This window comes from Triturus cristatus, chromosome 3_1 (genome assembly GCF_964204655.1).
Source record: "Triturus cristatus chromosome 3_1, aTriCri1.1, whole genome shotgun sequence".
In the NCBI taxonomy this organism is placed as follows: domain Eukaryota; kingdom Metazoa; phylum Chordata; class Amphibia; order Caudata; family Salamandridae; genus Triturus; species Triturus cristatus.
This window is the reverse complement of record NC_140583.1, coordinates 175,411,874-175,435,277: the sequence shown is the minus strand read 5'-3', so window position 1 is coordinate 175,435,277 and position 23,404 is coordinate 175,411,874. Positions and strand designations below refer to the sequence as shown.

Here is a 23,404-nt window from a genome sequence, read left to right as displayed (position 1 = left end):
AAATTCTCCAGGGTTCTAGCAGCTGACATTAAGCCGAGGGACGATCTTCTGGTACTATCAATCCCATCCGACAGACGTCTTTCCCAGAGATTCAATTCGTTATTCACCACAGAATGAGCCCTAATAAGGAAATTATCAAGGGTACCTGCAACCATGGGGACTGCTGGCGTGGCTTTACTTCTCGTCTCCCTTGATGACATGACCTGATGGTAGAGGGAAATGAGAAAGAGGGGGGGCCCGGTCCGGTCTTGCCCGTGCTTGAACGGGCTTAAACAGGCCCACCCTTTGCCCGGGCTTCGCCCCGGTCTGCGCCCCGCTCGCGTCCCGCTCACGCGTGAGTGGGCGTGGCTAAAATAATAGTGATGATCAAGGTGAGGAGTCGGGAAGAGTGCCCCAGCTGCAGGCAATGTTCAATGCGCAAGGCCAGCTGGTCCTCGCAGTCCCGACAACAGATTTCCCAACGAAAATAACACTCGTCCCTCGATATCGCCCGGTCTGCTCCTCCGAGCCGATTGGAAAGTGTCAGATGGTGTGAAGGAAGCGTCCAAGCCTACGAGCGGCTCCCGCGGAGCGGGGGCCACGAGGCGTTATATTCCTTAGAGGGGAGGAGTCGGGAAGAGTGCCCCAGTTGCAGGCAATGTTCAATGCGCAAGGCCAGCTGGTCCTCGCAGTCCCGACAACAGATTTCCCAACGAAAATAACACGCGTCCCTCGATATCGCCCGGTCTGCTCCTCCGAGCCGATTGGAAAGTGTCAGATGGTGTGAAGGAAGTGTCCAAGCCTACGAGCGGCACCCCCATTCTGGAATTTATAGTTGATGAGCATAGACTCATAGTTTATAATAGGAACTTTCTCAAGTACACTAAAAATGCCATTTCCAGACCCCTTTAATGAACAAATGGCAGACCTATGCATTCTGATAAACTACTGACCACTTTACTTGAACTCACTATAATTGGGCAAATAGAAGTGAAAGGTCAACTTCAATAGCATTTTCATTCCTGATGGCACTTTCTTTCAGTCAGGTTTCAGGTCTAAGAGGGAAAGCACAATACCAATGGCAAGCATCTGGCTGACATTCCTCACTACGCTGGAAAATTCAAGCAAGCTACTCCTTGATCTCTCAGTGGGGAAGAACTAAATGGGACAATTATTTTTCTTTTCAAAAGTTAAAAAGGCCAGACCTCACTAAAACTGCCTTATTATGCATCCACTTCATCATCAAGTACAATGGCCAAAAGTTGCAGAATTGATCTTTAGAAATGGCCGCATACTAGATGACAGGTGGTGCATTTTCAAGTGTATGCTTATCAGACCCAAGCCCTCATCATGGTGGATAATAAATCCGGTAGTGAATTAAGCTATACCAGACGCCTCAAATAATATACCAGTGGATGAACAAAATATTTAGTTTTTTAAAGTCAGATGTGACCTTAATTTGCTTTGGATTGGCATGGTATAACTACTAAAATAAAATATCATCAACGCTGGACTGTCAGAGATACCAAATGGCAAATGACAGAATAGAATCAGGCTGCCAGATTATATATTTATTTGTGAGTTTTATACAGCGCACTCTAGACCTGAATGTATTAGAGCGCTTTACAGAGTAAGCATAACAACAATACCATGAGGTACATCGAGAATAGATTAAAATGTAAAGTAACGGTAAAACGGGCAAATGGTTTACAGTAGGATTTGTAGGCAAAGTAGCAGCAAGTGCCTGAGTTACATAAAGTTTAAATAAAAATATATATCAACATTATATAAAAGAAGAATCCGATAGAAGGATGTGAGGATGTAAAGTTCTGAGGTAGGTATAGTAGGGAGTTGCAAGGGTAGAGAGAGAAGGTGCACTTTATTTCCCCAAGCAGTGAACGAGCATGGCAACATAGCAACATAGCACTTAAGATCAAGAAACTAGCACTTTACAGAGTAAGCAAAACAGCAGAAACTTGAGGTACATAGAGAGCAAATAAAAATAAATGTTAACGGTAAGAAAGGAGTAGCCGAAATAAAGTTAGGTATGTAAGCAAGAAGAAGCCAGAAGCAGAGTTACATAAAGTGTGAGGCAAAGTACATAGTGACAATGTCAAAGAAGAATATAAATGATAGAGTACATAAAAGTTCTGAGGTAGTTGAGGAAGGGAGATGTAAGGGTGGGGAGAGTCAAAATATAGTTTTCCCTGAGGTAGTTATGTATAGATTTACATGAGAGGAGCTGGGGTTAGAGGAAGATGGCGGATTGACTCCATTGCGGTAAGCACTATCCCGAACCCCTCCGGCACCAAAACTCCACTCCACTTACCTGATAGCCCCAATGGGCTGCACAGGTTGAGCCGCTCGTCCAGCTGAGTACACCCCTAGCTGCATCTGATGTGCTGGCTCAAGATTTCACATCACTACCTCTAGTTGATCAGGGAGGCAAGGTGTTTCATCGGGCTTTGGTGCATCACCTTGGGCTGTCATAGCTCAGGAATGGTTCCACAGTGCTCCGGTGCCCAATGAGGAGGACATGGCGAGAGCGCAATCACTACCCCAATGGCAGCAAAGGAAACAGCTTCAGCACCAGCAACACACGGTGGCTGAGTTCCTGATACCGGCCCCGGATCTCGGGTCAGGAAAGCGATTCTGAAGCTGCTGCAGTCGGTAAAGGCGGCTTGCCTGCTCCAGTCCTGTGGATCAGAAAATAGTACTCCTGTCTCTGAGATGGTAAACACTCCTCAGGGCGGAGCACACATTTAATCTTATCACAAACAAAGTATCTGATCCAAATGCATAAATTTCTTTTCCTTGTTCTTTATTTTCTTTCTTTTTTTCTCAGCCAACACGTGTTTCGTCGTATAGGGCGTTCCCCATGACTTCTTCAGGGCTCTCTTACTCTACTACTTCTCATTATACACCTTCACGCCGGTTATACTTTTGTCCCGGCCAATCTTCATATGTGCCCCAGTCACTGATTAATCTATATATCGCAAATCCGTGCACTCCAAGAATTCTCACTCATGTATAAACCATCCAATCCTATGTCCAATGCGAATGATTTTTCAATGCAAATGTTTTTCCATGCTCCCATTATCTGTAGCGCAAACGCAGAGTAAGCGTCCCCTCGGCGTATGTACTTCCCGCCAATCATCACCCGATTGTGGATAAACTCCTCAGTACTGTGTTGGCTGAGCAGGAAGGGATGGGTGTTGGTACTGCATCTTCACCAGCTCCAGGGTCAACTGAGAATCATAACCTTATTAGAGTTGAGGCCATCGGAGAATATCATTATCCACAGTTAGGTATGGCACAGGGTAATATTTAAGTTGCCTTGTGGGTAGGAAGCAGTGGTGAGGAAGAATCTCCCAAGGGAGGGTTTAAGTTGCAAGACAGTCTAGAGGACACAGGATCAGCCAGAGAGGAGGATTTGTCTGCCCCAAAAGTGCTAGACTCAGCCTCAGCGAAACACTTCGCTGTACCTAGGGTGACAACAGATCTCATGGCCGATATCAATGGGGCTTTTTCAGTGCTAACAGTGAGTTCGGAGGCCGTAACTGCGAAAGCAAACGCTCCCTTGGGCAACAAGCAGTCTAAAACCATAGCAGGAAAAGGTCGAGGAATACGCTCAAGAATGGGAAATGTTGTACTTTACATGTCTTTTTTTCTTCCTTAATACATTTTTTTTCTGTTACATGTTGAGGTTGGGGGTCGATGAGGTGGAATTGGTGTGTCAGAGGGAAGTGCTCCTGGAAGGCTGTCAGTCACAGACAGCAAGGAGGGAGATTGAACCCTTTTTCTAGACACAGAGGGAGTAAGTTCTGGGTGGGTTAGGGAATGCACAGAGGGAGCTTCTCTCTCAATTTATTTGCACTGTTGGTCGGGGAGTGGAGGAGGGGTCGGGTCAAAGGAACCAGGCAATTTATCAACTTATCTTAAAATATTGTTTTCTGAAAAAGAGCATTGAGTTTGAATCGAAAAAGAACAAAGGGGATGATAATAATATAAGACCAATCAATGTGTAAATTGAAGTACAAGTGCTGGATTAGAACTTATGTGGGTACGTTAGACGATGCTTGGAGGACATTATTTATTACTATACCAGGGTTTACTTATTCCTCATCTCCCATAAACAATAGTCTCTAATTAATATGATCTTTATAAAAAAGTATGGCTTTAGAGAATACCTACATTGAGGTCTGCTCTAAGATCACTTCGGATCATAACCCAGTTATGTTAGCGATAAAGGTCGGAATCGGAAGCCATCGCCCATTCTCATTCCCTCATTACCTACTTAGCAATTTGGAATATCGTTCACATTTTAGAGTGGCCTTGGTAGAATTCATAAGTAACAATAAAGGATCTGCACCCGCAGCAGTAGTTTGGGACTGCATGAAGGCGTATGTCAGTTCATTTTAAATAAAAATAGGCTTATACATGCAGAAGAGGGACAATGTTGGTAGGACGTTCTCGATCTAGAACTCCAGCACGCACAGGCAATCATCGCAAGGGACCTGGTGGTGCAATCAATATTTCTCAGGTTGACAGAGACACGACAGAGGCACAGCCGAGGATTAATTCAAACAGTGCCCGCTAGCTACTATAAGAATAACATTTTACAATATAAATATGGCAAGAAAGTTTGTCGGCTTTTAGCTAATCGAATTTCAGATAAAAAGGTGAGATGTAATATCAAACATATTGAAGGCGAGGGAGAGGCAATACATACGCAACCTCAATCTATCGCAGAGCAATTTAGAATATTTTATGAAGGGGTATATAGTAAACCAACTACCCCTACAAATCTAGCATTTATGAATACTTGCAGGAGAGCCACCTATCGCAGCTGGACCCTCAGCAGACACTGTTGCTAGAAGGGGACATAACGCTGGGGAAGACTGAAGACGCTGTTAGAGCTCCACCCTCTGGCAAAGAAACAGGAGATGATACAATTCCCCTCGAGTTTTATAAAGTCTTTGGGGATATCCTAATACCTGAATTTGCAGATTTAATTACATGTATCACTGATGTAGGAGGCACCCCTGTATCCTGGGGGAAGACTAATATTGTAGTATTTCTCAAAAAAGGCAAACCAACAGCGGAGAGAGGATTTTACCAACCAATTTCACTGATTAACTCAAATGCTAAAAAAGTTTCACAAATATTGGCAAATCGCTTGGCCCCTTTATACATGGCTTAGTCTCAGACAAGCAGCATGGGTTTGTCCCAGGCAGAGACCCGGCAGCCCATGTCAGCTCTGCCATAGTGGCCTTCGATGTCTCAGGGCAAATGAAAGAACAGTTCGGCATGATTATGCTAGATGCCATGAAGGCTTTCAACAGAGTAACTTGGGAAGCATTATGGTCAACAATGAGACCAGTCGGGCTTAAAAATCTGTTCATATCACTCGTTTAGACACTATCTAAGAAACCAAGAAAAGGTTATGTTTAGCAGCATCTTGTCATCTCTATTGTCTGCACACAGGGGCAATCGTCAGGGGTGCCCACTCTCTCCATTACTATTCTTTCTATATATGAAGCAATTTATCAGTCATCTAATGTGGAAATAGGGTATTCATCCAGTCAATCTAAACGGCATGAATCTTAAGCTAACTGCGTATGCCAATGATATTTCATTTTTTTCGAGTAACCCATTAGAAGCCCATGCGTACATATCAGAAGAAGCTGAGCTTTTTGAAGCTTTTTCTGGATATAAACTAAATCTGTACAAAACACAGATAATCCTCTATTACCAGCCATGCACTCCAGTCTCAGTTACAGGTCTAACAGATACAGCCACATATTTAGGCATAAGGCTGGGCAGTTCTGTAGAAGATATCGTATCTCTTAATTTGGAGCCGATTTTAAAATTAGTGACGGCTAAACTACGGCACTGGCTTCGGCTCCCTCCTAGTATACTTGGTAGGTGTAATAGTATAAGACTGAACATACTACCCACATTTCTTTATTTATTTCGCTCCATCCAGCTTTGGGTATCTGGTTCCTTTTTTAAATGCCTGGAAAGTGTGATTGGTAGCTTCTTCTGGGGATATTGTAGGGCCAGACACAAGCTATATGTTTTATAAAATTAGCATTTAAACAAGGGGGTTTCAATCTTCCAGATTTTAAATTATACTATTGGGCTTTATTTGCTGGACGGATCCTGAGCTTGTTAACTGGGCACGAAGCTGGATTATTTTCATCGGGCTATCAACTAGCATGCGGCCCCTTAATTGCTTTTTGTACTCCACAAACTCACAGACCTGAATTACCACAAGAGGGTTAGGTTCAATCCAGTCAGGTATATAGCATGGATATGGCAATACATTTCTAAGAAATACTCCTTACCTACAGGGCCGGACTGGGAACCAAAACCGGCCCTGGCAAAGTGCTGGGCAGCCCCCCCCGCCCCCCTTGGGGGGGCCGCCGAGCTCTTTGCCCGGGCTGGTTTTCGGCCGATTTTGTTACAGGGCGAATTTTGCAGCTATGCTGCAAAAACGGCCCTGGAACAAAAAACGGCCCCCAGGGCCCAAAACCTGCCCCCACCCGTGCGGCGCACCGGGGGATTGCCTGGTGCCCGCTACGGCCAGTCCGGCCCTGCTTACCTACATTTCATAAGTACAGTATACTGTGGGGTAACCCTCTATTCCAGGACGTATTTCATGATAATGTGGGGAAAATTAGGGGAATATCGGGGAATTAGTCATCTTGGCCATTTGCATGATCACCAGGGGTTTCGTAGATTCTACTCACTGGAAGAGGAATACGGGCTTCCAGAGCATTCCTTTTTTAAGTGTCTACAAGAAACGTATTATTTCTTAAACAGGTGCAAACTCCAAATTGAACAGGGAACCTCGGAAAGTTTGGCCTGTCTATATGAGACTTCTGATAGGATATCTATCTGCGTATTTTATCAGAAACTTATTTCACTGGTTCATGATAGTCTGCAGATAGCCTCAAGATAGAGCCAGCTTTTATCCTCTTAAATTATAGCTAATGAAATACAGGAGGCCTTCGCTACTTTACAACAGCCAGTTTCTTCTGTTAGTCTCAAACTTCAGCATTTCAAGTCAATTTGGATGTTGTATTACACGTCTGAACGGATCTCAAAATGGTCACTGTAAGGAGTTTCTTGTAAATCATACTGTCCGAAATCTAATCTGTTTGCTGCTGATCTAAAACATATGTTCGTGGACTGCTCATCGCTAAAGCAATTCTGGGCCAATCTATATTTACTACTCTCTGAACGTTTAGGGTACGAATTTTAACTAACTAATAAAGAAAATCCTCGTAGGATACAAGCAAGGCTGTGCGGGCCATGCAGGGCCTTTCTTTTTGTTTTCTGCTTTATTAAGTGTTGGTATGTATCTCATAACTTTTCCACTTTATTTTAATTTCCTTTTTGTTCATTCTTTTTCGTGCACACTTATGCAGATTAAGTTAACAACATGGAATATGCTATGTTTTGTATAATTTCTAAGTGTGTAAATCTATGCTGGCTCCTTTCAAATAAAATTAAAACAAATTAAAAAACAAATTTATAAATGTATGGCTATAAAATTTGGAATGTGAGAAAAATAAAGATTTACATGAGGAGTGCAGAGTAACATAAGTCCGAAACTCATGCAAATTACAGAGTGGCAGGAGGCAGCAGACAGATGGAGAGCAGGCTCTAAACAGAGAGAGGGAACGTGGTCAAGTCCTCAGTGAAAGAGGAATTTGTTGAAGAGAAACATTTTTGGTTCTTTTCTGAAGAGGGATGTGGATGGGTTGCATCTGATCTCAGTAGAGAGAGACTTCCAAATGTTTTGGGCCATTCCAGAGAAGGATCGGTTTTAGGTTTTCTTTTTCGTGAATTTTTGTGGCTGAGAAGTAAGGTGCTCGTACTTCTGGAGGATCTGTTTCCATCCGAAAGTGTCAGTTTCTGGGACAGGTAGGAAGTAGTATAATGGTGCAGCTCTTTATGGGTCATGTAAGCAATTTTGAAATGCATTCTGGCCTCGAATTCTAGTCAATTCAGAGCTCGAAGGTCACGGGTGATGTGGTCATTTTTTGGAACCCTTGATACTGCCGCATTAAGTGTAGCCCTAAGGGGAGCAAGTGAAGATTTCAGGAGGCCACAAAGGTAGTGCTACCATAGTCTAGTTTTGAAAGCACAAGTGAATTAGTCACAGATGTGAGGTCAGACTCAGGCGGGGAAAGGCTTTAGTTTCATAAGAATATGCAGCTGATGGTTAGCTCCTCTAGTGATGGCGTTGATGTGTTTTTGCATGGTGAGATCTTTGTCTAGAGTAATACCAAGGGATTTGGTGGTGTCAACAACGTGTGAGGTGCAATTCAGGGCAGAGAGAAGGAGGAGCCATCCTTTGACATTAGAGGTGGTAGTGGGCGTTGCAATCAGTAAACTTCAGTTTTAAGGGGATTGATTTTGAGGTGATTGTGAGTCAGCCATTGTTGAATTAGTATTAGGGTGTTATTGAGGGTGTGGATAGGGAGGTTATTCTCATTCAGAGTTTGGTGTCGTCAGCATTCATATGGAAAGATATGTGGGAGCATTTGAGAAAATTGGTTAGACACTTTTTGTAGAGGTTGAAAAATGTCGGGGAGAGGATAGAGCCTTGGCAAACGCCCAGCGATAGCGCGGCCAGCACTGATAGAGAGTGATTAATTAGGAAGCGCTGTGACCTTTTGTGTAGAAAGGAGGAGAACCATTTTAGCACAGTGTCAGAGAGGCCCATGCGTGTTCTAGGCGGTCGAACAAGGTAGCATTGTTGATGGTGTCAAAGACTGCTGGCAGATCTAGTAGGAAGAAGAGGCAGGATTAATTTAGGTCAGGCGAGTGCAGGGCATCATCGACAATGTGGACCATAGCAGTTTTGGTGATGTGACCCGAACAGAAGCCAGATTGGCAATGGTCTAGAAGCTGAAATTGTTCAATGTGACTGTGGAGCTGTAAGTGCACACATTTTTCTAGGAGTTTGTCCAGAGTAGGGATGTTGGAGATGGGGCGGTAATTGCTGGGGTTGGAATGTCTGGAGTTGTTTTTTTTTAGGATCGAGGTAACCTGACGAATGTTGAGGCAGTCAGGAAGAGAGCCTTGGGTGAGAGAGGCATTGATTATCTTAGTCCACAGTGGGAGTAGGTGAATGAACTCAGGATCGGTGAAGGGGTTAGAATATTTCAAGGAGATTAAAGATTTAGAGTGCCAGTCTCAACGAGGGTTATGAAGCTAGACCAGGTGGTGTTATTTTTGGGAGAAATTAGGCGATTATACTGGCAAACTCCTTGGACCGGTGTGTGGGGGTGTAGGAGGTGTTGGGGCAGAAGAAGATTGAGAGCGGTCTGGGTGTCATTAGTGATTAACAATGTTTTCTCAAAGAAAAAGGAGGCAATGGATTCACAGTTAGGGGGCGCTTTGTTGTTTGTGGAAGCAAGATCGCTTTTGAAGGTACATTGGTTTCTAATAATTTCAAACAATTTCTTAGGTCTTTTAGTAGCAGAGTCTAGTTGGTTTTCAAAGAACTTTGCTTTGGAGTTCCTAATGTGCCTGTTGTAGGAGATGCGTCTTTGATGCAGGATTCTGAGGTTAGCCATGGAAAGGGGAGTGTCTCCATGCTCTTTCGGGCAAGTCTGAGGGGTCTCCATTCTTCAATAAGATCAGTGTTGAACCAGGGGTTGTAACGTTTGGACGATATTCATTTTTAGTTGTTTAGGGGCTAAGTGTCCAGGATATTTAGCATTGAATTGAAATAGTGATTGGTGGGAAGCAGGAGCAAGGATTCGTAGAAGATAAAGAAAGTGAGTTAATGTTGCGGGTGTCGTGGATCCAGTGTTTGGCTTTCTTTGGTTCCTCTTGGAGGTGACAGCTTTTATATTTAGGGCAAAAGTGACGCAGTGGTTGTCAGTCTAAACACAAAGAAGAGTAGAGTCAACATGCAAGATGAACGCTTCATGCATGTGGAGTTAAAGCGTATTTCCAGCCTCTGTAAAGCAGGTGAAGACAATGGAAGCTTTGCAAAGAATTTAGACATTGATGGTCAAGAACCTGTTGTCAAGACATACATAAAGGTACCGCGCTGCCACGCAAGATAAAATTATTAGATGATTATACCTTTAATTCTTTTCCTGTGGTATTCTACAATAGGAGAAGAGTTCCACAAGAAAAGGTTAACATGCTTTGGCCATATCTTTTCTGATGGGTGTTTTGCATCTGATACAGCCAAAGGACAAGCTCTGTCAAATGCTGATCCCCCACAAGATGTTTCTATGATACATTCATTTCTTGGCATGGTAAGTTACTGTTCAAGATACATACAAGACTTTGCTACCATAAGTGCTCCCTTACGAGACTTAACAGAGAAAAATGTTTCATTCAAGTGGTCACAATAATAGGAGGGAAGTTTCAAGAAAATAAAACAAGCCATCGACACTGCTACTGAAATGGCCTAGCTCAATCCAAAGCTTGTTGTTGACGCTAGTCCAGTTGGGTGAGGCGCTATCTTGGCACAGCACAGCGGACACCCCCATGTTCGTAGGAATATTGTAGCAGATGCCAGTAGAAGTTTGTCCCAAACAAAACATGCTTACTCTCAACCAGAGAAAGAAGGTTAGGGTGTGGTATGGGCTTGTGAACATTTCCATGTATTCCTGTATGGAAAGACATATACACTGGTAACTGATCATCAAGCTTTATTAACTATCTTTGGCAATCCAAAAACAAAAATGCCTAATTGCATTGAATGATGTGGACTCTGATTGCAAGAGTATTGATTGCATGATTGTACATCATCCAGGGATGGATCAAAACCCTGTTGACTACTTTTCCAGAGTGCCTATACAATTTCAGGATACTCCATCCAAGGCGGTTGAAGCCTACATTAATTTCATTGTAAAGTTTAATACGTCAGCTGCCATTTCGTTAGCCCAGATCATCACTGCCGTGAATCATGATAGTGACGTGCTGTAGTTGAAATATATAATTACAAATCGGTCATTGAACCAGGCAAGCTCTATATCTCACCAGTGATGGTGAATATCAAAAGTACATAAATGTTAAAGATGAACTGTCTATAAATCAGGAAGGAGTTTTAGTGCAATGGTGGAGAATCCTAATTCCCGGTCGTTTGAGACAGAAAATAGTTGAAGTGGCTAATGAAGGACAATTGTGGTATTGTTACCACCAAGAGAGCTCTCTGAGATTGAGTTTGGTTTTCATATTTAGATGAGAGGGTTGAAAGGGAACTCAAGGTCTGTCATCTATGTAACTACCTCTCTACAAACACTACTCAACACTCACACCATGTCACAACTCCATAAGCATGCATGAGAGAGAATAGCAATTGATTTCTTTTGTCCATTCAACAATGGACATTATCTGATGGTAACTGTGGATGAGTACACTTGATTTCCATTAACAGAGGATCTCTCATCCACAACTCATGAGTGAGTCATTGAGAGACGTGAAGCCATTTAAGCAACATGGAGGGATGCCAACATTTTGAAGTCTTATAATGGCCGACCATGCAACAATAGGGAGTTCAAGCATTTTCTAGTGCATCTGAATTTAAAGCATCAGAAGAGTACACCTTTGTGGCCATAGGCCAACAGACTTGTTGAGCATTTTATGAGTACGCTAAAGAAAGCAGTACAGTTTGCAGCTCTTGAGAGGCTCAGTTTGCCAACTGTTTTGAATTCCACCCTATGAGCCTATCGTTCAAAACCTCACTCGGCCACAGGTGAAAATCCTACAACTCTGATATTTGTGAGAGCAATGACAACCAAGTTACCTCAGTGGACCAATAAAATAGAAAGAGGTGAGAAGACAACTCGAATGATATACTTAGTTAATAAGTAAAAGATAAAAGCCTATGTTGACAACAGTTGACATGCAAAGAACATTGAATTTAAGACAGGAGATCTAATGATCTCTTATATGAAGGAGAAACTCCGATGCTCCTAGGATGCGGCACCTTTCCACGTTGTGTCCACCAAGGGACGTATCGTGACTGTCCAGCATCGTGGAAAGTCTGTTACCATAGACTCTTCACACTTTCAGCATTTAATTAGTCGGGCTTCTGATCAAGATGTTGGAAGAAAGACTAAACCTGAAATCCAAGTAGCTTCTGTTACTTCTTCACTGTGTTCAAAGATCTCCAACAATGAAGATGACAGCTCTTCAGTGGGGGAGATGTAGTATTTTGTGATATTTTATGACAGATCCCTTTTGGCTACAAATGGACTTCGTAGAGCTATGATGTAGGTGTTAGAGTGCAATGCCATGAAAGCTTGTTTTAGAATGTTGAGTTCGCAGTTACACGCAACAGAATAAAGACGTATAATACTAAGCTACGTGCGAGGCATGGTCATTTGCGGGTACCCCGGCTGGGAAGACGCAACACTCATTAAGCAGAAATAATATCAATTGGTTCCATCTCTGCATCAAACACTGGCCAGAGGGAACTTAATAACCAAATGGAGCAGTTTGCATCTTGCACTTTCTGAACCTCTCGGGTAAATATTACACTCTGCTGTTCTAACGCCTCCAATGAGGTGTAGATTGGCTAACAGTTTCTCGATATGGAAGACTATCTTATCATCAGTGGTTTGCACACCACCTACCTATTTGCTGTGTTTACTTCTATAAGGAGTATAAGACTGACAATATTGTATAGGGGAATTAAAGAATCACTGGCCTTAAATGTGAATGCTCATATGAATATTTATGGCATTTTTATAGTACACACCTAACCAAAAGGCAGCTGAACTCTGTACATGGTCAAAGGCAAGCTTAAGGTCAGCAAATAATAGGAGAGGAAGCTGAGTTGTGGATGGTTAATGCACTGTGATGCAGTGTTCTTTAAAGAGGTGGGTCTTCAATTTGTTCCTCAATTAGAACAGGGTTGGGGGCGGTTCTGATAGATACTGGAATGTTGTTCCAGGTCCTGGCGGCTTCGATAGAAAATGACCTGCGGTTTTGTATTAATTTATTTTTGACACTTCTTAGTCTGCAGTCTGATGGTGTCCTGGTTGCAGGTGTGCTGTGAACTACTGGAGACAGTGAGCTTGTCAGCAAGATAAGAGGGGGTGCTAGCTGTGATGGCTTTGTAAATGATGCAGCTGTTTTTGAAGACAGTTCAGGCTGGAAAGGGAAGCCAATGCAATTCCATCAGGATGGGAATGGTGTGATCGTATTTCTTCCAGATGCAAGAGTAAAAGTGCTTGAACAGCAGTTCTGAAGTCACTTTGTGGAACAAAGGGTTTGAATTTCTTTAGAAGATGAGCAAGTATAAGGCTGTCTTTGTTTTTTTTTTCAATTTGCTCCTTGAGACAAGGTTGGTGTCCAGGGTAAATGCAAGTGATTTGGTATGCAGTGAGAGTTGGAGTTTGAAGCCATCAAGATTCGAATCATTGAGCTAGGTTTGTTCTGTATCGTATTTGTTGCTCTTGGCAAATAATAGTCATTCTGTCTTGGTTGGGTTGAACTACATGTAGGTGCTAGACATGCAAGTCTGGATGATGTGCAAGCAATGTTGAAAGTGTTGGATGCCCGAAGCAGACGAGACTTGAAGTAAAGTGGTGTATCATCAGCATTTTGGTGAATCGTGATGCAGTTATCTGTGAATAGAATACCATTTTCTTACATGTACAGGCTGAAGATGACAGGAGACATTCTGCAGCCCCGGGATACTCCACATATAATAACGATCTTTTGTGAACTGGAGGTACCCTTGTGAAGAAACTGGTGTGATTTCGAAAGATAGGAGAAGAGCCAGTTAACAACACTGCCAGTGAATCCAAATCACAACTCAAAGGGGGCATATGAGAGTGGGATGGTTGACTATTTCAAAGGCAACTGAGAGTTCCAGCAATATCAGGAGGCAGGCGTCGTCTACATCAGTGGTTGATGTAACAGCCTCTGTGCTGCAGCATGATCTGAAGTCAAGCTGGTAGTCTTACAGAACATTGTTAACACTGATGTGATTTTTGAGTTGCACGTAGGCTACTTTTTCAATTATATTGCTAATGAATGGTAGGTGAGTGCTGGATAGGTAGTTGGCAAGGTCATCGGAGTCTAGTGTGGGTTTCTTTAGTAGTGGGAGGGTCTGGCCGGTCTTGAAAGCTTCTAAGAAGATGGCATGAGAGTGGAAATAATGGTGAGAGAGCTGTCCAGAGAGAGCTTTGATGAAGGACCATGGTAAGACATTATCTTAATAAGAAGTGGCTTTGAGGGAGTTGAGTATGCCAGCCAGATGTGGGAGATAAAACTTTGAAGAATTTGCAGTATTCTACAGGAAGGGGTAGGATTGAGAGATGAAGTAGGCATGTTATTGTCGATGTGGTGTTGTATCTACTGCATTTTTTAACTGAAAAAGACGTTAATGGCATTGCATTTCTCTGTGGAGCAAGGAATAGTTGGGTCCAACAAGGGGTTGATGCAATGCTTGATTGTCTTGAACAACGTTCTGCTTCTGTTTGTGTCTTCATTAATGGTATACCACTTTGCTTTGGCTGATATGATGTACTCTCTGTGTTCTGAGTGGAGTACCTTCAGTATTAAGAGGTCCTCAGGAATTGTGTTTTACTTCCATTTTCATTCCCGTCCGTGCATGAATCATTTATCGTCAGCAAGGTCTTTAGAATACCAGCGTGCTAAAGGCTTCGCTTGTACATGCTTGTTGCTATTAGGGTGTGGACAGTCACATAGCTTTACCAAACAATTGTTTAGAAGGAGGTTGGCGTTGGATATGGAGTTGATGGAGTGAGAGATGAGTTCAAGCATCAGGTTGTATATGGAGAGGTTTTTGATGAATCTTAATATTTGATCTTGTTTTTTGTGATGACCTTGGTTTATTAGTACGATGAGCCAGGAAATAGGGATGACAAAGTGGTCCGTACAGTTCAACAATATGGGTGGTTTGCATTCTATTGTTGTTAATATTGAGAAGACAAGATCAATGATGTGACTTTTGGAGTGTGTTAGTTGTGCTACATGCTGTACTTCGTTGAGTGTATCGATGTGGTGGAAGAGGGTGTCTTTTGGTTTTTTGTGCTTGCATTGTCTGTGAGGTTGAAGTCACCCAGGAGGATGGTATGGATATGTTAAATAAACTAGGTGGTGAGAAGATCTGAGAATTCAACAATTAAGTCCTTATTCCGCCCAGAAGGCCTGTAGTTGAGATTATAGGAGGTAGACTGAGTAGCAGAGAGAGGGAAATGGCATGTAAGCACCTTCATGGATTTGAGTGATACATGCTTGCCTAGCGTGCAGGACCAGAATGACTTCTGGATTACAGCGAGGCCTCCTTTCTTCATATTTGCACCGTCCTTGCAATGTATGCTGTTGCTTATGGGAAGAAGGAGGTCTAGGATGTGTGGAGATGTGAGTGTGTACCGTGTTTCTATGATGATGGAACTTCTAGTAGGTGATAAAGTCTGCAATGCTTGGTGCATGGAGTACTGTAGAAGGAGCATTGATGAGCATGAGTTGAAATGTGTGTTCTATAGTTTTAGGGTGGGTTGTAGTTAGTGGGATGTGTAAGAGGTTGGGTCTATGTTTTATGCTAATGCTTGTGAGTGCCCAGGTTGTCTACATCTAGGTGTGATCATGTGAATTGGCAGTATGGGGTGCTGGCTGAGGTTGTTGACTATGTTAATGTTAATGACATTTATAAAGTGCAACTGTTACCCGAAGGTGTCCTGGCGCCAAATAACTATACTTTTACCTTGTAGGTTTCACTGGGTGATGGGACGCCCTTAAGAGTTGATCGAAGGGATGTCATTTTCTGTGCGGATGGAAGATGGGAAATGCAGTGATGTCACTTCCTGTGCAGATGGCTGATGGGAAACTAGGACATCCTGTATGTTTACTTCCTTTGCAGATTGATGATGGAAAATCCAGTGATGACACTTCCTGTGCAGAAAAATGATTGGTAATGCAGTGATGTCACTTCCTGTGCAGATGAATGATGGGAAACTAGGACATCCTATATTGTCACTTCCTGTTCAGGTTGATGATGGAAAATCCAGTGAGGACACTTCCTGTGCAGATGAATGATGGGTAATTAAGTAATTTTTTACACTACATCTGAGTTGCTTCATAATTTTAAGAGCCTTTATAATCTACAATTGTCAGGGCAGTTGGCTTAAAGTATGGAACTTTCATAATTTCAGGGGTAGTGGTTGTCCGTGGGAAAGGACCGTGGTGATCCCTGTTTTATTTCGGGAAAATAAGTATTCTTGCACATAACTTGCTTTATTGATCCCTGATGCTTAAAAAATATTGCTAAGGAAAATAATGTTCTAGTATTTGTGTGTGAAATACCAATCAGCCTAAAATGTGGGTGGGCACTTTGTCAGTTTCATGGCTGAATGTGCCTCTTTATGTGTTTTTTAAGATTCCACAGATGGCCAAACCTTTACATAAAAGTGTGGTGAATCAGGTCAAGGTCATCCTGGTCGTCCCTAAAGTGCATTAAGTGCTTGCTTTTCCCTTCTGCTGTGGCTAGTCTTGCGCTGCCCCTGATTGTTTGCTTTTGTTACATCCACTAGTTGTACCCTGCATTGACAAAGAATGCAGTTCTCTATCTTCAATAAATAGGATATTTTAGAGACTAACACCCCCCTCAGTTGCATCAAGCAATGCATCAAACTAATACTTGGCATTGGTCATCTTTTCTACTACAATGCTCTATGGTCTTTCTTTGCAATTCAATTCCTCCCAAGATTTTACTTTTCTTAATGATTTTTTTTAGATAGTAGCACATTTTATATTTATTCATTAGATAATCATTTGTGTCTTATAGATGTCATAAAAACCGGTTGCTAAAGTAGCAAATGTATCCTCTAAGGTACTGAATGACTTGGAGTTCAGACACCTGGTAAAGAGCCACCTCTTTCAGCATGAATGCTGTCTCTTGTAGTAGAGGTGCTTTGTTAGACTTTTTAAAGTAGGGTTGATTGAATCATAATAATGCACTAACTGAAAATACTGGGTTAAATAAGTTCACTTTACACGCTACTGATGCATAAGACAGACGTTTGGCTCTGAGCAATACCAGAAAAGCCCATCATGATATAGTCTATGAATCTCAATAAAACTGATGAACATCATTGTAGTTAGTAATTAACTTTCCAGTGTTATCTATTTGAAATGATTTTAAGCCTACCATACAAAAGTATCTTTGTAGACATCCACAAATACTTGACTAGACTCAGGTTACTCTACAGCTAAAGAGCAACTCAAGCGCATAAGCCAAGAACCATGAACAACAAAAATGCGCTTATTTAAATCTGTTACTTGTCTTATGGAGGATAGGGGCAACCATTGTTGATTGGCTATTCTCTTGGTTCCCTTGCCTCATTTAGTGATGGGAACTGCTGAATTTCTACTGGCGGAGCCTCAGCTTGCTCCTCCTGTTCACATTTGTCAATGGCAGCCTGTCAATCAAAGGGCCTCCAGGTCATAGTAACTGTCACCCCACCCTATACAGGGTTGGTTGACTATCACTGGACATCCCTGCAAGGAAGCATTAATCAAAATGTGTACGATCAGGCTACTTTTTTCTTCTATATGTTTTCTACAATGCAGTATAGAAAAGGCCTATAAGTTCTGTAGATCTTGTTCTTGTTTACAGCAGAGCTGCGAACTTTACAACTGGAGAACAAGGTTCAAGTCACGGCATCGGTTCAACATCCATGGATTGTGGGTAAATCACTTAATATCCTTGTGCCTAAAAACATTTAAAAAAAATAATCTGACCCTGTGTAACGCAACTGGTGCGCGGACAGAGTTTACACTAAATAAAACGGTGAAAATTGTAAATATAGTATACAAATGACTGATACCTAACAAAGTTCACATTCAATTCCAATGTTCAAACCCACTAATAACCAAATGATATATCCACATTTGGCATATGTTCTAAATGTACGTTTGTCATGCTCGTCCTCTGGAATACATTTTCTATGCATATTTGTTATACTTTTTTTAGTATATTATAGTCTGTTTAAATCCTGTTCCTACAATGTAACTATTGCAAAGTCATCCTTTTGCCCTGGGTACCCCCCATTTTCTGCTGACAGGTACTGGTGGTAACTGACTCTGGGGTCTGCCTAACCAGGCCCAGGGCCAGTGCTACGCTGAAAAGGCATCTAGAAAACACTGGAACACCTAAATACATTAGGGTACACTTTGGTTTCGTTAACCCCTATGATAACATGACCTCCACCATAAGGCCCTAGTACATAATAGGGCAGGGGGATCAAAACTACCTTTAAGTCCCTAGTATATAATAGGGCATAGCAGTTTAGAGGCCAGCAGCTCTTTCTGCACTTGCATGTGTGCACTGCTGAGGCCTGAGGTCAGTTTAAAAGAACAGGACCGCTTTTAAAATGCACATTGTGCCCAAATTCGACTTTGGTGTTTGGGGAACTCAAAAATTGATAAACTGCAATGTTTCAGCATATTAGGTCTGCCCAGGGTCTCCCTTAGGTGTCCCATTGGTGGGGGGTCAGGTATTTATAAGGAGGACCATCATAAAATAAGTTTTAAATACCTTGGATTTAGTGAAATTGCACATTGAATTAAAGTGCTTCCCAAAATTGAGTTTTGGCGCTAGGAGCACTGAGAAGTGAGAATCTGCAATAGTTGCCCTACACCTCATCGGACAGGAGTGCCACCCTGCTTGACCCAGAGAAGTTGAAATAAGTATCTGAGAGGGGCAGAGCCTCTCAGATCTGCTGCTTGAAACCTAAGAAGGGTCCATGCTGACTCTGACTGACTGCGCCTGCTGCACAATCTGGAACTACAGTTCTGTGGATCAAACCTGCTTCCAAAGGACTAAAGAGTGGACTCCTGCAAGCTACAGGTTAACAGAGATCAACTGGACCATCACCACCAAGATTCCCAAGCCTGGAGTACTACCAATGGATTTGTAAGGGTTTTGTCCGAGTGGATAGTGGGAATTGTAAGAAGCTGGCTCAGTATATACTATACCAAAGTAAGGTATAGTGTGCACAGAGTCCCGTGGATCCCCAAAAACTTACAGAGGTAAAAGTAGGTAATGCCTTACTCTCTATTTGTAGTAGTGTGGACGAGCAGTAAGACTTTATCAGAGAGTAGTGATAAGCATTTATTGTACACACTCAGGCAAGAAATGATTTCACTCACTCAAAGACTGAACTCTGACTAATTGTTTTGTAGAAAAATATTTCTTTGGTTTATTTTATTTGTTGAACCAAGCTGGACTTGGTGTAGGTAAGTAAAATAGTACTTTTTAAGAATAATATAGTAGAAAGTAATTGAATGCTGTTGGTTTTGTTACAAGTAGGTCAAATGCTCAGAAACTGTTAAAATTATTTTGCAGTTACTTTTTATATTACTTTCCAGCTTACTTTTCAGGATTACTTTTTCCACTCAGTGTGATATGCCTAGATATCACACTGGGAAATGTTCTGCTTTAAAGGTACGTAAGTCAGTTTTTCTTAAAACGCAGTTTCTTAGGTTCTCATACAATTTCCAACTTCACACAGAACTTTTTCCAGGTTATTGGTTTAAAGGTGAGTAATCGGTCTTGGGAGTTGGGTTTCTGGGGTTAGAACTAGAGTTCCCCCAGGGTCAAGGAGGCACTCAAAGATCACCCTTAGCGGCACTAGGGTGACCTAATGTTATCCAATGGGGGAAAGAGGGCCTCCAGTTGGTGGCTGCTCATGGACACGCCACTTGGATGTGGGAGCAAAGCTCCTAGGGTTTAGTTCAGGGCAATAGGGGATCTGATTTAGTACACAATGTGCACCCACAGCGGCACTGGGATGGCCGGGTGCTGGGTGCTGATTTGGGGTCGGGTGCCCTGTTGTTTTCAATGGGAGCTGCCGGTATGGGGTTTTGGCTGCAGGCTTGATCCAGGAAGTCTTCTGGGAGGAACCGACAGCTGGGCAGGTAAGTTGTAGGGCTTGAGGACATAGGTGCACCTCAGGTCCTCTTCACCAGGGTGCAGGTCGGCCAGATGCAGGGGTGCCTTTTGAGGTCAGATTTCACCTTACCGGGCCAATCGAGGTTGGGGGAATCTCTGTGCAGAGGCTGCAGGTGACATCGGGGAGTCGTGGAGGGGTAAACCCACGGAGGACTCGGACTCTAAAGTGCTGGGGGACCTCGCTGGGACCGTTGGGCCACTCGGACTATGGCCATATGCGACGGGTGCAGTGATGGTTCCAGGCATCACGCTTCTTTGTCTTCAGCAGGCTTGGGGTCTTTTGAGATTCTTTTGAACAGAGCTGCTGTTCACAGGAGGTCCGGTCTTTGTTGAAGGCAGTCAGTCCTCCCAGGAGTTCTGGCGGTTGCTGGCTGCAAGAAAAGGCGACTGTTGGCGCAGGATCTCTGGAAACTGCAGATGGGCCGGGAGGGCTGGGTCCAAGTCAGATCTTCTCTGCAGTCTCCTCTGCTTCTTATTTTGTACTTCTTCGTTGGCTGCGGGAATCTGCCTTAGAGGTCTTGAGGTCAGTAGCCAATGGGCTACTGACCTTAGGGTGACTAAACCCTTGGTATGCTCACCCCACGTGGGGGAGGGAGCACAATCTCTAACACTGATTAGAGAATGCTTGCCATCTACATGATGGCAGGCACTGAAGAGTGGGCTTCACCTCGCCTCCCCCACCTGAAGGGTGGAGTTGGCAGAGGTGGGCACACCTTTCTAGGCTGTTCAGATTGTTTCCACATGTTGGCCCGCCGAAAAGGGGGTGAGACAGGAAAAGGGTCCTGCTCCTGATGGCAGGAGAGGCTGGGTATGCAGCTGGGTATCATGTTACAAAGGCGGCAAGGCCTTTGAAGCTCCCCTGCCACACATGGCTCTTCCTGACCTGGAGGAGGTGTGGCCACCTCCGCCCAGTAAAGGCTTTGTTTCTGGGCTCAGAGAGCGAAGGCCCCACCCCAGGGATCCAGAAACTCTTGTGATGGCAGGCCGGTGTTTACCAGTCAGGGAACCCACCAGAGGCTGGTCGTTTTTCGGGGGTGTCTCTAAGATGCCCTTTGAAAGCATGGTATAATAAATCTCACACTGCCATCAATGTGGGTGTATTATACTTGAGAGGTTTGCTACCAAACTTCCCAGAATTTAGTAAAGCCAGTATAGTGCTGTGGAGTTTGTAATGACAACCTCCTAGACAATATACTCTGTATGGCTTTACTGCACTTACAATGTCTAAGAATGGACATAGATACTGTAGGGGTACAGTGCTCATAAAACTGTACCCTCGCCAGCAGTATAGTGCACCCAGCTAGAGAGAGGTGTCTTACCTGTACCATAGGCAGTGGGTTGCAGGACTGGCACACAGGTATGTGTGCCATGGCGACTCTTCACTTTTCTCTGCATCAAAACACGCAGCCTGCAATGGCAGTGTGTGTGTTTAGGTACAGGACCTCTAAGGGTGGCACAATATGTGCTGCAGCCCTTAAAGGCCTTCTCCGGTCACAGTGGCCTTGGTACCCATGGTACCTTTTACAAGGGACTTTCATGTGGCCAGAGCTGTGCCAATTTGGGGTACAAAGGTACAGTTTTGAGAAAGAACACAGGCCCTGGGAATCTGATTGGCAAGGACCCAGGGCACATCAAGTCAAAGTGCATCAAAAATCTCGCAAAAAGTGGGGGGGAGGGGTTACTGCAACAGAAACACACTTACCTACAGGATTTGAAGTCCCAAACTTTCAAGGACCATCCTGGAGCTTCCAGACCCACAGAGTAAGTGTTAGCCACTTTAGGACCCTCAAAGGAACTTCAGGAAGAAGTTTGGAGCAACTTTGGAAAAAATCTCCCTAAGTGGACCAACTCAACCTGGCAGCTGGTGACCCTCAACCTCAAGGTGGCCTGCTGTCCAGGTTTCTTCCTCTGGAAAGCTCCAACTTCCATTGTTTGACTGGGAGTTGGCTATAAACCCAGGCCGGCGAACCGTCACCGAATCTAGCCTAGTGAAGAGCATCAAGGGAGCTCGCGAGAAAAAGTTCTGTAAAAGTTTCAAAGTCCAAATGTAGAAAAGGTGACCGGGACCAACAGCGAGCCGGCCTGTATCTCTGGTTTGTCTTGCTGGAAAGCCCGGAGGTCGCACTTCCACAAGTTTGACAAGAAGCTTGTTGCAAGGCAAGCCGGTGAAACCTCATCGAATCTGGACTGGCTGAGAGCTGCGAGGGACCCCGGTAAGAAAAGTTTCAGAAGATTTTCTAAGACCTACCGCGAGGGGTAGTTGCGCAAGGCTCCACTGTGGTCGGCATGAGACTTTGACTTTGTCCCGGTGTAGCGCGACCAGATGTCCCAATAGACGCTATTGGTTTCTATTTGCTTTAAAGTGCTAAATCTTAAAAAATTCATATCTCCGGTTCCCTGCGTTTTTTTCATTTTGGTGTCATTTTAAAGATATAAATATCTCCTATTTTTATAAATTAGTGTTGGGTTTTTATTGTGTGCTGTGTCTTAATTATTGACTGAATTGGTGTTTTTAAATGCTTTACATACCTGTCTTTGAAGTTAAGCTTGTCTGCTCGCAGCCAAGCTACCAATCGTTAAACATGGGAATAATTTTCTAAGACCAATACTGAGCCCTATATTGTGTTAGTGGTCCTATTGCCAGTGTAAGATATATATTTACCACTTTCCAACAGTAACAGTCCCCAAATGTCCACTGGGGCAGGCAGTAGTCCATTGAGTAGATGATGGAATGTTCAATTGCCTTGCAAAACAAAGTTGTTGATGTTTGATGTTTGGACTAGACATTAGTAATCCAAGCTCAAATTAAGGATTCTCCTTAAAATACCCTGATTACATTCAATAAGAGCAAAAAATATTTTATAACATACGGTATGGGGATGTATATTGTGAAGCTACGTGCTCTTAACAATGCTCTTTTGATATTAGCCACCATCTACCTATCCCAGAGTCATATGAGTGAGAGACAATCTTGGTCCGTATTATACATTGTGCCCCGTGAGAGCAACCGCCATGTGTGCCCGCTTTGAGCACCGCCAGGGCACAATGGTATTACAGAAGGGACGCAGACATCTGTGCATCCCCTTCTTAGGTACAGATAGCGCTAGCGCACATGCAGCACCAGCGCTATCATGAAAGGGCGTCCCCACATTTAAAAGGGGGTGTGCCCTATGCAAATGGGGAAATCACTTTGCCTCTGCGCCCGTGCCGTATTACTGATGTGGGCGCAGAGGCAAACATACCTTTAAAAGCCGTTCGGAAAGTGTGCCACAAAAAGGTGGCGCACTTTCAGTGCGCCTCCTAAAGGCAGCCCTCTGTGGGGGAGAAAGGGAGTTCGAAGGACACCTCAGACATCCCCCCGCAGATGGGTACATGCACTCACTGCACCGACCTGCAAAGGGATCTCTAATCGCGATTATGAAAATAATCAAGTTGCCGCCTACAAATAGAAAC

The 23,404-nt window shown here is 43.5% G+C and overlaps 1 protein-coding gene and 1 long non-coding RNA gene across 2 annotated transcripts in view; one reads left to right on the top strand and one right to left on the bottom strand.

Annotated features, from left to right (window-relative positions):
• Window positions 1-23,404, bottom strand: part of ANO3 (anoctamin 3) — a 1,942,403-nt gene that overhangs the window by 438,266 nt on the left and 1,480,733 nt on the right. The window lies entirely within an intron of this gene.
• The window catches only part of LOC146859889 (uncharacterized), a 50,295-nt gene that overhangs the window by 9,383 nt on the left and 17,508 nt on the right, over window positions 1-23,404 (top strand). The window contains exon 2 of the long non-coding RNA XR_014978732.1: window positions 15,711-16,038. This is a non-coding gene — a long non-coding RNA (uncharacterized LOC146859889). The remainder of the gene's footprint in view (window positions 1-15,710; window positions 16,039-23,404) is intronic.